This window comes from Myotis daubentonii, chromosome 1, assembly GCF_963259705.1.
Source record: "Myotis daubentonii chromosome 1, mMyoDau2.1, whole genome shotgun sequence".
NCBI lineage: Eukaryota > Metazoa > Chordata > Mammalia > Chiroptera > Vespertilionidae > Myotis > Myotis daubentonii.
Window position 1 is genome coordinate 166527305 of NC_081840.1, and position 13554 is coordinate 166540858.

At 39.0% G+C, this 13554-nt stretch overlaps 1 pseudogene; it reads left to right on the top strand.

Moving 5' to 3' along the window:
• The first annotated feature begins 2605 nt into the window (after positions 1-2605).
• The window catches only part of LOC132238295 (acetyl-CoA acetyltransferase, cytosolic-like), a 50278-nt pseudogene continuing 39329 nt past the window's right edge, over positions 2606-13554 (top strand).

Genomic DNA, 13554 nt, shown 5'->3' on the forward strand with positions numbered 1-13554 from the left:
AATGTTATAAAAGGTATGGTTTTCCCTCTCACTTTTAAAGAATATAGCAATAATAAAAATGTACTTTTTATAAAAATTATCTATGAGATGCCCTGCAAGTGTTGGGGAAACATCCATTTTATATATTAACTTTGGTTATTGCACATGTGGAGTTGCTTTACTATAACTCTTAATATTTGTAACCTCATTAGCATTGTTATGACTTAAACTTCCAAATGAAAATTAGAAAGAGCATCAGTGATGATACAAGTCAAAACTAAATTTTATTAATATATTTCTGTTTTCCTTAATATTCTCTGAACTACACTCCTAGGTCTGATTCTACAAGATTATATCTTTAACAAAAGTATTATTAGTCAGCTTCTTCAGACGTATACCTTACATTTAATACATTGTACATGAGACCATAACCTATTTCATTCTGGTGACATTGAACAGTCCATGAACCAAAATATATGAGTATACTTTTTTGGTTGACTAGCTAAGTCAGAGTATTTGAAATATTTTCTTCACTAAAAATCTACTTAGATAGCTGCCATCAAAATGTTTGGAAAGATCCTGAAAGTACATTTAGCTAGTCTCTTCTTTATTTGCTAAACAACATTTTCATTTTCTTTGTTTCTGAAATAAGACTTCCTCCCGGTTTTCTTTCACCTCTTTGTTCATGATGTCTCTTCCTTCTTTGCCTCCTGTTGAAATGTCAGTCTGTAGATGTTTGCCAGAGTTCTGTCCTGTCCTATTTCCTTCTCAGGCACCATAAATTTATTCTCAATTCATAACACTTAAAAACAAAAGTTTTATAATTCCCTTTTCTTATGAGGATTGAGTACATGCTTCCAGTCTTCTATGACCTGCTGATAATGCAAACTCTGCTTTCCTATCAGGTCCCACCTGTCATTTCAAAGTAGAAATCTTGATGCCATCTTGAATCATCGTTCTTCCTTCCTCATTCTTCAATTCTGTGAATTTGTAAGCTTGTAAATTTGCTCTTCATAACTGTTCCTAAATTCATGCCATTCTTTCTATTCTCGAGAGAGTCACTTATTACCTTTTACCTGAATTATTGCAATAGTTACCTAACTCTGTTACCAGCTCTTTCATGTGATAGTTACAGTTATCTTCCTAAGGCATAGATCTGATCACTTCACCCTCCTATTAAATCACTTTTCTGGTTCTCCATTTCCAACATGGTAAAGTCCAAATTCCTTAGCATAGCCATCAGAATGTTTCACAATCTGGCTACTGTCTATCTTTCCAGCCTCATTGCCTGATAATTTCTTACGGAGGACTGCTGCTTATTCCCAGAACACGGATCCATTTCTGTGTCACGCTTCCTTTACTTTGTTTTGACCCCTGCCTTGAATGTCTTACCAAGTTTTTCCTCCTGATATCCTCTTCCTTATTTTTAGATTCAGTCACCAAATATCCATTATATATTACTCTTTTATACGTTTAATTTTTTACATGATTGATTCATACTATAAACTTTTGTAGCTGGTTCTTTTGACTCAGTTGTTTTTGAGATTATTTTTCAAGCTTAAAACACTTAGATTTTGTTTATTACTTTTAACTGCTGATAACATCCTGTAGTATGAATACACTATTGTTTCCATTCTTTTAGTGAGGGACAAATTGTTTTGCTTTTTCCCCTTTGCACACACACAAAAATGCTACAGAGAATAATCTTGCCTTTGTATCTCTGAGCATATGTGCACAATTCATTAAGTAATTAATGAATTAGTTTAAAATGGCTAGTCTGGGGACCTGTGGAGAGTAATGAGAGGGTGGTGGAATGTAGACACCTGCCATCATTTTCCAAATTTTCTTCACTTGAAATGTCCTTGTATGAAGTATGACAGTGTCAGAATGCCCATGTTATGCTTGGTTTGGCATGTAGTTATATGATGCAAATAAATGTAAAGAATGGAAGGTTTGAAAATACTTATTAACCTAAGTTTTTTCTGTGCCCTGTCAAGGTGTGATCCCATTTTATCTAATAAGGCTCTCATTAATATCCCTTCACTGCAGGAACAAATGCAAAATGTTGAAAGTCAATTATTATTGCATTGTTTGCTTTGTCCTAAATTATGCAAATAGATCAATACTTTGGAAATCATGTATTCCTTATAAATCTAATTGCTTTATTTAACAGTGAAGTCTTATTATATACTTGCTTGAAAATTACACTAGGTCATACTGTTCCAAATACCACAGAATAAAAGAAGATAAACGATTGCATTTTTACTTAAAATATTTTTCCATTTACACTTCTATTAATATTTTGCAGCCTTAAAAATGTTTATTAATGTATTTCAATAATTGAAATACTCCCATGTAAATTGAATCACTATTGCATATTATTGTTTTAATGGTCCTTTCATTTTGTTTTGTGTAAGAATTGCCCGGGAGTGTACTGAGATATATATCTTTAGTTTCCACTATGGAATATTTGGATTCAATAGTTTTAGGGCCTGTATTTTGAATTTTAACTCCCTGTCCTTACCATACTGCCACTACTCCAATTGTACTCTGGAGACAGACTTCTTCAGAAACACAGGGTGAAGCAAAACATGGGGAGGTGGTGGTCCTGGTGATAGTTGTGGTGATGGTGGCAGTGACGGCAGTGGTGGTGGGAGTGGTGCTGGCTGTGGTGATGTTGGAGGTGGTAGTGGTGATGGTGGTGAAGGAATGGAGCTGGCACAATTCGGGCCTTCAGAATATAATGATCCAGGTTGGAATCCCAGCTCTGATACTATCTTTATCTTCATGGTCTGGTTGGTTAACGTTTCTGACCCTGAGGTTTCTCATTTATAAAACATCTAATCTAATAAAAGAGAAACATGCAAATTGACCACACCTTGGCTATGCCCCAAGCCATGCCCATCAGCCAATCAGAGTGAATATATGCAAATTAACCCAACCAAGATGGCGGCCAGCAGCCACGGAGCTGGAGCAAGCAGGAGGCTTGGTTGTCACAGCAATGGAGAAAGCCAAGCTTTCCACCTGCCCTGGACAGCTGTGGCCTCCGCTCAAGGCAACAAAGTTCCAATTATAGAAGATAAATAAATCCCAGATACCAGCTTCCAGCCAGCCTCCACTGGGAGCTTGGGTGGATGGGGGCCGTGGCTAGCCTGCAAACAGCCATCAGCCCCTCACCCAGGATGGCCACACCTTTATGGGGTGAGGGTCCCTGCTGGGGGCCTTAGCCAGCCTGAAAACAGCCATCAGCCACTCACCCAGGCTGGCCAGGCACCCCAGCGGGGACCCCTACCCTGAAGGGGGTGTAGCCAGCCTGAAAACAGCCCTCAGTCCCTCGCCCAGGCTGGCCAGGCACTCCAGTGGGGACCTCCACACTGAAGGGGCTGTGGCCAGTCTGAAAACGACCCTCAGCCCCTCACCCAGGCTGGCCAGACACCCCAGCAGGACCCCCACCCTGATCCAGGACACCCTTCAGGGCAAACCAGCCAGCCCCCACCCATGCACCAGGCCTCTATCCTATAATATAAAAGGGTAATATGCAAATTGACCCTAACAGCAGAACAACTGGGAATGACTGGTCACTATGACACACACTGACCAACAGGGGGCAGACACTCAATGCAGGAGCTCCCCCCTGGTGGTCAGTGCGCTCCCGCAGTGGGAGCTCTGCTCAGCCACAAGCCAGGCTGATGGCTGCCACTACAGCAGTGGTGGTGGGAGCCTCTCCTGCCTCCTCAGCAGTGCTAAGGATGTCTGACTGCAGCTTAGGCCTGCTCCCGCTGGCAAGTGGACATCCCCCTAGGGCTTCTGGGCTGCCAGAGGGATGTCTGACTGCCAGCTTAGGCCCGATCCCCCGGGGAGCAGGCCTAAGCCAGCAGATGGACATTACCCCGAGGGGTCCCAGACTGTAAGAGGGCACAGGCCGGGCTAGGGACCCCTCTGAGTGAACAAATTTTTGTGCACTGGGCCTCTAGTATATATATATTTTCTTATCAATGCTGTATCAACAAAATTTAGCCACATTTATGCAAAATGATCATGGAAAATTTCAACAAAAGAGTGCGTATGTGCCAGCAAAGCCGTGGAGGTCATTTACCCGATATGCTATTCCATACATAATCCTATACTGTATACTTTATGATTCAATAAAAAATTTAAAATTTTTAATTATAAACCTGTGTTTTCTATCAAAATTACTTCTTGTGTGAATTTTGGGACACCCTTTATATGTAGAGAGTGGGGCAAAAATAGATTTACAGTGGTTCGTATGGAAAATAATATAATAATAAATAATAAATAATAAACTATGTGTTTCATGTAGCCACAATTGTAAACCTCCTTTTGCATATATATATATGCATTACTGTATAAAACATTTTACAGAGAGGTAGAGAGAAGTGTGACACAGAGGTGGTAGTTGGTGCTCTGAGAATCAATGAAAACATAAGAGAAAGAAAGAAGAGCTGAGCCCTGGTGGGTTTAGTTCAATGGATAGAGCCTCAGCCTGCAGACTGAAGGTTCCCGGGTTCAATTATAATCTAGGGTCTGTACCTCAGTTGCAGGCATGATCCCTGGCCCTGGGTTAACAACAAAAACAAAGAAGGAAAGGAAGAAAGAAAAGAAAGGAAGGAAGGAAGGAAGGAAGGAAGGAAGGAAGGAAGGAAGGAAGGAAGGAAAAAAAAAAAGAGAGCTGAAAGGTCATCCTTAGAATGCAAGTCTCATCAAATCCACTAAAATAAGGATAGGAAGAAGCACTATGGCCACCTGGGAAATTTAGGAATTTATAAAATTATTATAGTATTTGCCAAATACAATTTAATGATTCTAACTTAAATTTATATTACTGTGTATTAATGGAATGCTGAGGAGAGAAGTAGTTATGATGGGCTAGTGATCAAAGTAATCAATTTAGTTCCCTAGGTGAGAGTGTAGTGGGAGTTAGAAGTGACACTATGGCCATCCCTGCACATCTTGAATCTTCTTTCCTCTACTTTTTAATAGACTATTTTTTGGAGTTTTAGTTTCAGAGCAAAATTGCTCAGACAGTTCAGGTATTTTCCATAGATCTTTTGCCTCAACACATACATAATCTTCCTTATTATCAGCATCCCCACCAGAGTGGTAAATTTTTATAATTGATGAACTTCCATTGATACATCGTTATCATCCAGAGTCACAATTTAAATTAGTGTTTACTCTCAGTGTTGTGCATTCTATGGGTTTGGATAAAGTTATAATTGCATATACCCACCATTGTAATACCATATAGAGTATTTTCACTGCCCTAAAATCCTCTGTGCTTTCCTTGTTTATCCCTCCATCCCACCCTCCTTCCAAACTCCTGTCAACAACATATCTTTCTACTGCCTCTAGAATTTTGATTTTTCCAGAATGTCAAATAGTTAGAATCATTCAGTGTATGTAGTCTTTTCACATCCCCTCTACTTTTTTTGTGTGACGACTCATTCACAGTTCTCAACCTAAATATAAAATCCTTTCAACAAAAAGCCTTCTTAAATCCATAATCTGTTAATTTTTCACATTGCAGTCTTATTTTTTTCTTTGCAGTATTTATCATAGTTTATGTAATTAATAAACTGACAAAGCTCATACATAAGCTATAATATAAGTTCAAATTCCAGTGGTTTAACATATTTTATACTTGCAGAGGTGGTCTAAAATATGTAATTTTGTCTTATATTTTAGTTTTTTAAATTCATTTTTAAAGTATTTTTGTTGATTTCAGAGAAGAAGGGAAAGGGAAAGAGAGATAGAAACATCAATGATGAGAGAGAATCATTGGTAGGCTGCCTCCTGCACACCCCACAATGGGGATTGAGGCTACAACCCGGGTATGCACCTTGACCAGGAATTGAACCTTGACCTCCTGGTTCATAGGTTGAAGCTCAACCACTGAGCCAAGCTGGCTGGGCTTTATTTTTAATCTGGTATAGTTTATTTTATTTTTTATTTCATTTTAAAAATACCTAAAATTGTTATGAACAAAGTTGGGTGTAATTTCTGTATGCCAAATAATGCTCTAGTTTATGCAGTATATTTTGGAATAGCCTTCAAATGCTTTAGTAGCCATCTTTCACTTATCTCCTACTGAAATCTATTTGGTGACAGTTACTAAAATTAGCAGTATGTAATTAATGGGTTTCATAGCTGGAAGAAACTGGAAAATTAGTGCAAATACTCTAAGCACTCATTTTACAGAAGAATTATCTTAGAATCCATTCATTTATCTAGGATTGCAGAGCTACACAGGGTTGGAACCTCATTATCTAGCCTTGAATTCAAGATTTCTTAGTCCATTACTCGGGGCCCCTACTTCCAAAAGTCCTTCTTGGCCAGTGAGGCCTAGAAAAAGTATCAGAGTGTTGGAAAAAGTAAAGTCTAGAGTGTAACCCTAGAATTGAAAAGTTCCTTTTTTCTCCTTTCTTATAAATGGTCTTTCCCTCCCAGTAGTAAAACTTTTCATGAAAAGTGCATATTGTGGATAGCATTTTTCTTTTAGTTATTAGTATTCTAAGAAGCACAAAAAAACTTGGACTTCAGCCCTTTCATCTCCATTTTAAAGAACATTTGATAGCAGATACCACTGTCTTCTAATTCAGTGTTCCCAAATCTATTAAAATCCTGGCTTTTTTCCCTCTTACATGCATGTTCTCAGCACCAGACAGTAAACACATTATTTGATATAATTTACTCTAGGGAATGATATGATGGATATGGATTGTGGAAGAACCACTATGGTACAATGGCCTTAGTATACAACCACTAATTCTAACACTCGCCATGCCATGCAGTTCCAGAGATTCTCATTTTATTGATGAGGACACTGATTCAAAGAGGAGAGGTTAAGTAATTTCCCAGATTTACACAGTTCATTAGCAGTAAAGACAGGTGTATCTAGTCTAAAGTGTATGTTTGTACTTGTTTTGTTGTGCATTCACCCCACTAAATTCCCTCTATTATTGTAAACTAGAGCTCGGTGCATGAAATTCATGCATGAGTACGGTCCCTAGGCCTGGCCAGGGATCAAAGCGTGAGCATTTGGCATGGAAGGGCAGGTCCAAGATGACCTCTGGGCCCTAGGCAGCACTTAGGCTCCCGGGCCCCTGTGCACCGCCTTCCGCCTGAGTCACGGCGCCTGAGACCCCACGCAGAGTGCGGTGAGTGCGGAAGCTGCGGGCCTGGGCCGCCCAGCAGTGCCACACAGAAGCTGGCAGGCAGCACGGTCTCTCCCAGTCAACCTTGCAGACCAGCTCCTGCACAAACCCACAGGATGCCTGACTGGCCCCTGCGGTCCCGGTGGCTGCTGCCTAGCTCACACCGAAGAGCCCGTGTGGGTGGGGGCAAGCTCCTTGTGGGCGCTTGGCACCTGAGCGCCTGCTGCCAGCGCCACATCGCGGACACCTGTCATGTTCCGCGCTGCCTCCTGGTGGTCAGCACACATCATAGTGAGTGGTCAGACTCAGTCTCCCAGTCAAATTCCCAGTCGAGCTCTGACCAGTTTGGCTCAGTGGATAGAGCATCGGCCTGTGAACTGAAGGGTCCCAGGTTTGATTCCATTCAAGGGCATGTACCTTGGTTGCGGGAACATCCCCGATAGGGGGTGTGCAGGAGGCAGCTGATCGATGTTTCTCTCTCATCGCTGTTTCTAACTCTCTATCCCTCTCCCTTCCTCTCTGTAAAAAAATCAATAAATATAAAATAAATTCCAGGTTGAACGACCCCTTGAAGGGACGATTTGCATATTAGGCTTTTATTATATAGGATTGTGTTCTTCAACTATGAAGAATAAATCTGTATTAACCGTGGGGTTATTTCTATATTTGTGCTAGCTATAAGATTTTACCTAGGACTTCTTTCACCATTTTAACAATAATTTGTCATCTAAGTCATTTTCACCTTCATAGAAATATTTTGTGAATATCAGTTTCATAGAACAATCTTTTCATCCAAATGTGTATGGTTTTACTTTAAGTTGCTTCATGGTTCTTACTAGGAATGTGAACCTCTAATCAAAACAAATCTCAGTAGTCAAAATACAGTTAATGAATTAATACAGACATTGCCTAATCCATGGCATCTTCAATTGTAACTGAAAATCTTAACAACCTAGCTTCATCCTTTACTCACTTTGTGATTTAGGGAAATTATTTAACCTTTTTGAACCTCAGTTTTCTAACCCTATAATACTGAGATGATGATGTTAACCCTTATAAGACATTTTGGGGATCACAAGAAAAAATGCATGTCAAACACTTGGCACCCTGCCTAAAAGAGTACGTGCTCAATACATATTTTCATCAGATCTTACTTGTCCCATCTGAGGATTGAACAGTTAGAGAAATATCCCCAGATCCTGGAATGTTGCCACTATAGAGTAGGTGTATTTCATAAAAGAATTATGAATAAAAGACACCCTTTTTCATCCATGCTGGGAGGAGTTTAAAAGGTCCCTAATCCCATGTGTCACATCCCTCTTTAATTCTGTTAGGATTTTGGAGTGTTCTAATTCGGGCGGTTGTAATGTGATGAAGCACACAAAAGCTCTTGTTAGCATGTGGTGGGGAATCTCAGCAGCTCAACTGCTCAATAGCTACAAGGTAAAACCTAATTTAACAGATCCATCAATATGAAGCCTCATCTACAAATGTTTGGCTCCCTTCGGAGGATCGTGTCCAAATGGCTGGTCAAAGGCTGAAAGGAACCAAATTATGATGAATTATTGTTGGGATATGATAGATGTTTCTCTCTCAAGTTGACAGAACATGCCCTCCTGTGCAATAGTTTACTTTTCCAAGTTTTTTAAATGTGTGTTCACTAGGTCAGCTAAGCTTCTGCAACTCTCCCCCGTCCCCTACTTACTATTTATTATGTAACAAAAGGGAGTCATGTCTAATAATCTAGAAATACTGTTCAGAAGCCAAAAATAGTCATTATTATATCACTAAACTGGCATTAAAACCCATAAGGTATTTGTAGAATGCCAAGAACTTTACTTTTTTCTCTCCTTATTGTGCAGATAAAGCTTCCTCTGAAATAACTGCTTCAAAAATAAAAAGGTCATTCACTCCATGCTTTCGTGCAAGTTTCATGAGCTGACATAAAGCCTGAGAGGGTGTAAGGAATCGCTGCCATGGGAGAATCATCCTATAAAAGACAGCTTTCCTTCTTTTATGTGGTAGGTCCCTCTCCCTTCCTATAGAGATCTTTTCTTTCTGAACAGTCTACTTATGTAAATGAAGTAATAGACCCTAGAATTAAGCTGTAAACCTGTCTTTAAATGATTTGCAGCAGTTAGTCCTGAGCCTAAATATGTTCAATCCAAATATCAATTAAAATGTCACATGTGTGCTGAAATTATTTTGTTGTTTGTTATACACATATAAATAGTAAATAAATTTAAAGTTTTTGAAGGGAGTTCTCTAACAGGCCTTCTTCAGTTCCACTTATGTAGAGAGAGGGAAACAACCTGGTTCCTAGCTGTGAGTCTCAAATATTTTGAACACAGAACCACTTTACACTCTCAAAATCCATTGAGGACTTACTTCAAGAGCTTTTCTTTATGTAGATTATACCTTCCAATATTTACTGCAGAAATAAAAACAGATAATTTCTTTCAGTATTTATTAATTCATTGTTTTTTGCTGGTTCATTCCTTAAGGAACACAGAATGTCAAATCAAATGAGTTGGGGAGGAGCACATGGGTCAAGGATGAAAATCAGGACAGAAACTCTAGGGTTTACGTTTTTAAAGTGTTACTCTTGCAGTATTATATGTTTACTAGAGGCCCGGTGCACAAATTCATGCACCAGGTGGGTCCCTCGGCCTGGCCTATGGGATCGGGCCAAAACCGGCTCTCTGACATCCCCTTAGGGGTCACAGATTGCGAGAGGGCCCAGGCCAGGCCAAGGGACCCAACCGGTGCAGGCCCGGGGCCGGGGAGGGATGCAGGAGGTTGGCCAGCTGGGTAGGTACCACAGGAGGGCTCCAGGGCATGTCCAGCCCGTCTCACTCAGTCCTGATCAGCCAGACCCCAGCAGCAAGCTAACCTACCGGTTGGAGTGTCTGCCCTCTGGTGGTCAGTGCACATCATAGCGAGCGGTTGAGCAGCCTTAGCATATCATTAGCATATTACGCTTTGATTGGTTGAACGGCCAATTGGTTGACTGGACACTCTGCATATTAGGCTTTTATTATATGGGATTTGTGGATGTTTGTATATACAGGGCGGGGCAAAAGTAGGTTTACAGTTGTTCATATGGAAAATAATACAATAATTAATGAATAATACAAGAATAAACTATGTTTCATGTACTCATGTATAGACCTACTTTTGCCCCAACATGTATTTCCTTAGTACTCCCAGTGGCGACAATAGTCTCTGCTGTTTTAGAGTTTAAATCGAGTACAGATATTCATACATAGGTATGTGTACTCAATAATATCTGACCTGGTGATTTTTTAAAGAAAATTTAATTTCTTAGAAAAAGCAATTTTCTACACAGCCTACTGGTCAAGTGCTCCTTGCAGTACAAAATATCCCATATTCTTAGTCAAACTTGGTAGCCAGCCTCTTTGACATCTCTCTGTTTTCAGGTAATACAACTGGTCCTGAGTTACCCTTTTCTATTTCATAGTCCATAAAAGGTTAGACTTCCTTTCATGGTAACAGCTGGTACAGTTACCCTACAGCTCACCCCACCATGAGCGGTGGTTCGGGGTCTATTTCCAGGGACTTACCTTTCCACCTGTGCTCTATTTCCCTGCAGTTTACCTGGCCATGCTGTTTCTTACAGACATATAACACAGTATTTCCTGCATACTGTCACAAGCATGGATGATTCTGTCTGATATTGTTTTTCTCAGTAGTTTTGAGTTCAACCTAATTACTGGCACTAGTTTTGTAACGTTATTAATTATTCATATATTTGAAGACAATGGGTGAAATTTATTATATGTTTTTCCTTGAAAACAAAATACCAAATTTAAATATGGCAGGCATATTTCATATTTAGTATTGACACAACAATCAAAGCATGTTATAGTAAATATCTTCTGTTGGTCATCATTGCAAAATATCAGCATTCTAATTGTTGAAAAAGATGTCTATGAAATGTGATAAAATCTGAACATTAGAACAATCTAGCATCATGGAATTATCTATCTTGGAAAGGAAAGAATCATGTATGATATGTCCTTTGTGTAGAATTTCATCATTTTGCACATCTCTGGAGAAGAAGCCTGTTTGACCACATTTCTTCCAAAATATAACTACCACACATTCGTGTATTTGTAATGTAAATTATCAGTTCATTTTACCATTAGAATTCCTATTATTTTTTTCCTTGTAGCAGAGGCTATAGAAACTCTTCCATTTCTCTGGAGACTATTCCAATGAGTGCCAGCCATCTTCCAGCTTCTGCATCTGTTTCTTTGAGAGTGTTCTCCAAAGCCACACAGGCCATGCTGACCTTCAACATAGCAGACAGCAGGTATTAGAGTTAACACTCTCAGGACAGCTTTGCGCGAGTGGCTGGCAGGAATTGGTGGTAAATAACCCACCTGCCTCACTCACCCTTGGGTTTATAACTCGGAGAACTGTTATATGCCATTTCCCTGGGTTTCCTGTAGGATTAACTATTGTCACCCACAGTGGTAGTATGATAATGCTCCTCTTCACTTCCTTGTCTCATCCCCTCTCCTGCCATTGCTTCCAGCACCTTCCACATAAATTATTCACATGTGAATTCTTTTCTTAGGATCAGCATGGGGACAGTGAACACCATTCTCAGAAAAGACTTGTTCTACTCCTTAATTGCCACAAGATTTAAATGATCAATAACATAAGCATTTATCAGTTACATAGCTTAGAGATAGTTTTTAGTTTGTGTATTTTTATAGTTTTCTCAGAGAAAAATTTTCCATTTTTATTAGCTAAAATGTATCCAATTGTTTTCTTTATCATTTCTGGCTTTAGAGCCACATTATTTTTTTCTAACCTCACTCTAAAACGTAAAAAACCCCACAAAATACAAAAGACAAAAACTAAAAAAACCTCTTACTGTTTTTTCTTTTCACTTTTGATAGCAGATGAGAAAGGTGTAGATTAAAAGTTTTTTTTTTTTTATGTCAGTAGCTCTTTTTCCCAATACTATTCAGATATTATATTGCTTGAAATCAAAACTTGCATTTGGCTATGTTAAGTAACATTTTTTCTTCAAACAAACTTTTCCTTCTTTTCCATTCTGTGCTTCTGTGTGGTCCCCTGACTCAAAACCTGCTTTTAGGAGTGAATCTGGTAATATATATATTTATTAGAGGCCCAGTGCATGAAACTTGTGCAATGGATGGGAGAAGTCCCTCAGCCTGGCCTCTGCTCTCTCGCAGTCTGAGAGCCCTTGGGGACGTCTGACTGATGGCATAGGCCCACTCCCCACAGGTTGTGGGCTTAAGCCAGCAGTCGACATCCTTAGCGCTGCTGTGGAGGCAGGAAGGCAGGAGAGGGCCCTGCCACCGTCACTGTGCTCGCCAGCCGTGAGCCCGGCTTCTGGCACACTGACCACCTGGGGGCAGCTCCTGTGTTGAGCGTCTGCCCCCTGGTGGTCAGTGTGCATCATAGCGACTGGTGGTTCTGCCATTTGGTCAATTTGCATATTAGCCTTTTATTATATAGGATACCACATTGTGAATTTAAGTTACCATATTAATAAGGCCACCAGTTTACATATTTACATTTAATTCTTAGTGTAAAAAAATTTGGTCTTCTACTAAATGTGTATAAGGCATTGTATTAAGTTTAGACAAAAAGTCCTCTCTTAGCACCAATCATAGAAAGTGCTGATCACTTAGTCAATCTTGAGTTTTGATTTAGGATAACCTTAGTAATATTAGTAAGATGAGTTGTTGAATAATCTACTTAGTATGGATGACCTCACCCTTGATTATTTTCTTGGCTTTTAACGTGCTCATGCTCTTATGAAACTTCATTTCTTGTCTATATCATTCATTTAGTTTTAATGATATAATAATTTCTACTGTTATATTTTATTATTTTACAAATGTATACATTATCTATCCATAGGTCTTCTACTACTCTCTAAGGCATAGATTTAATTTTATTTATAATTACCTCCCCAATGTACAGAGCTGCAAATGAGGTAGGGAAATTATTATATACATGTTGGATTAAAAATGTAAATTTAAAAGATTTAAAAGCATATGTTTTATTTTATAAAATATCATACATTCCAATATAAATAGCTTATGAGTAAGTGTGAAACTAGCCTTTTCTTATTTAGGAATATATACTATCAACTTCCTGTATTTATCCTCTTAAAATCTTGAGTAGAGCATTCAGTGATCAGAAACAAAGAAGGTTGATGCCAAAGATGTACTCTATACAGAAAAAGACATGTTTGATTTTTGTTTATAGTTTCATCATATTTTAATTTTTCTCACAAATTAAAGAATAGTTATGAAATAGAATGGTAAGAAAACTCTTTATTTTAAAAAAATATTATAATTCTATCAGAAAAAGACTGATAAATCAATGCATT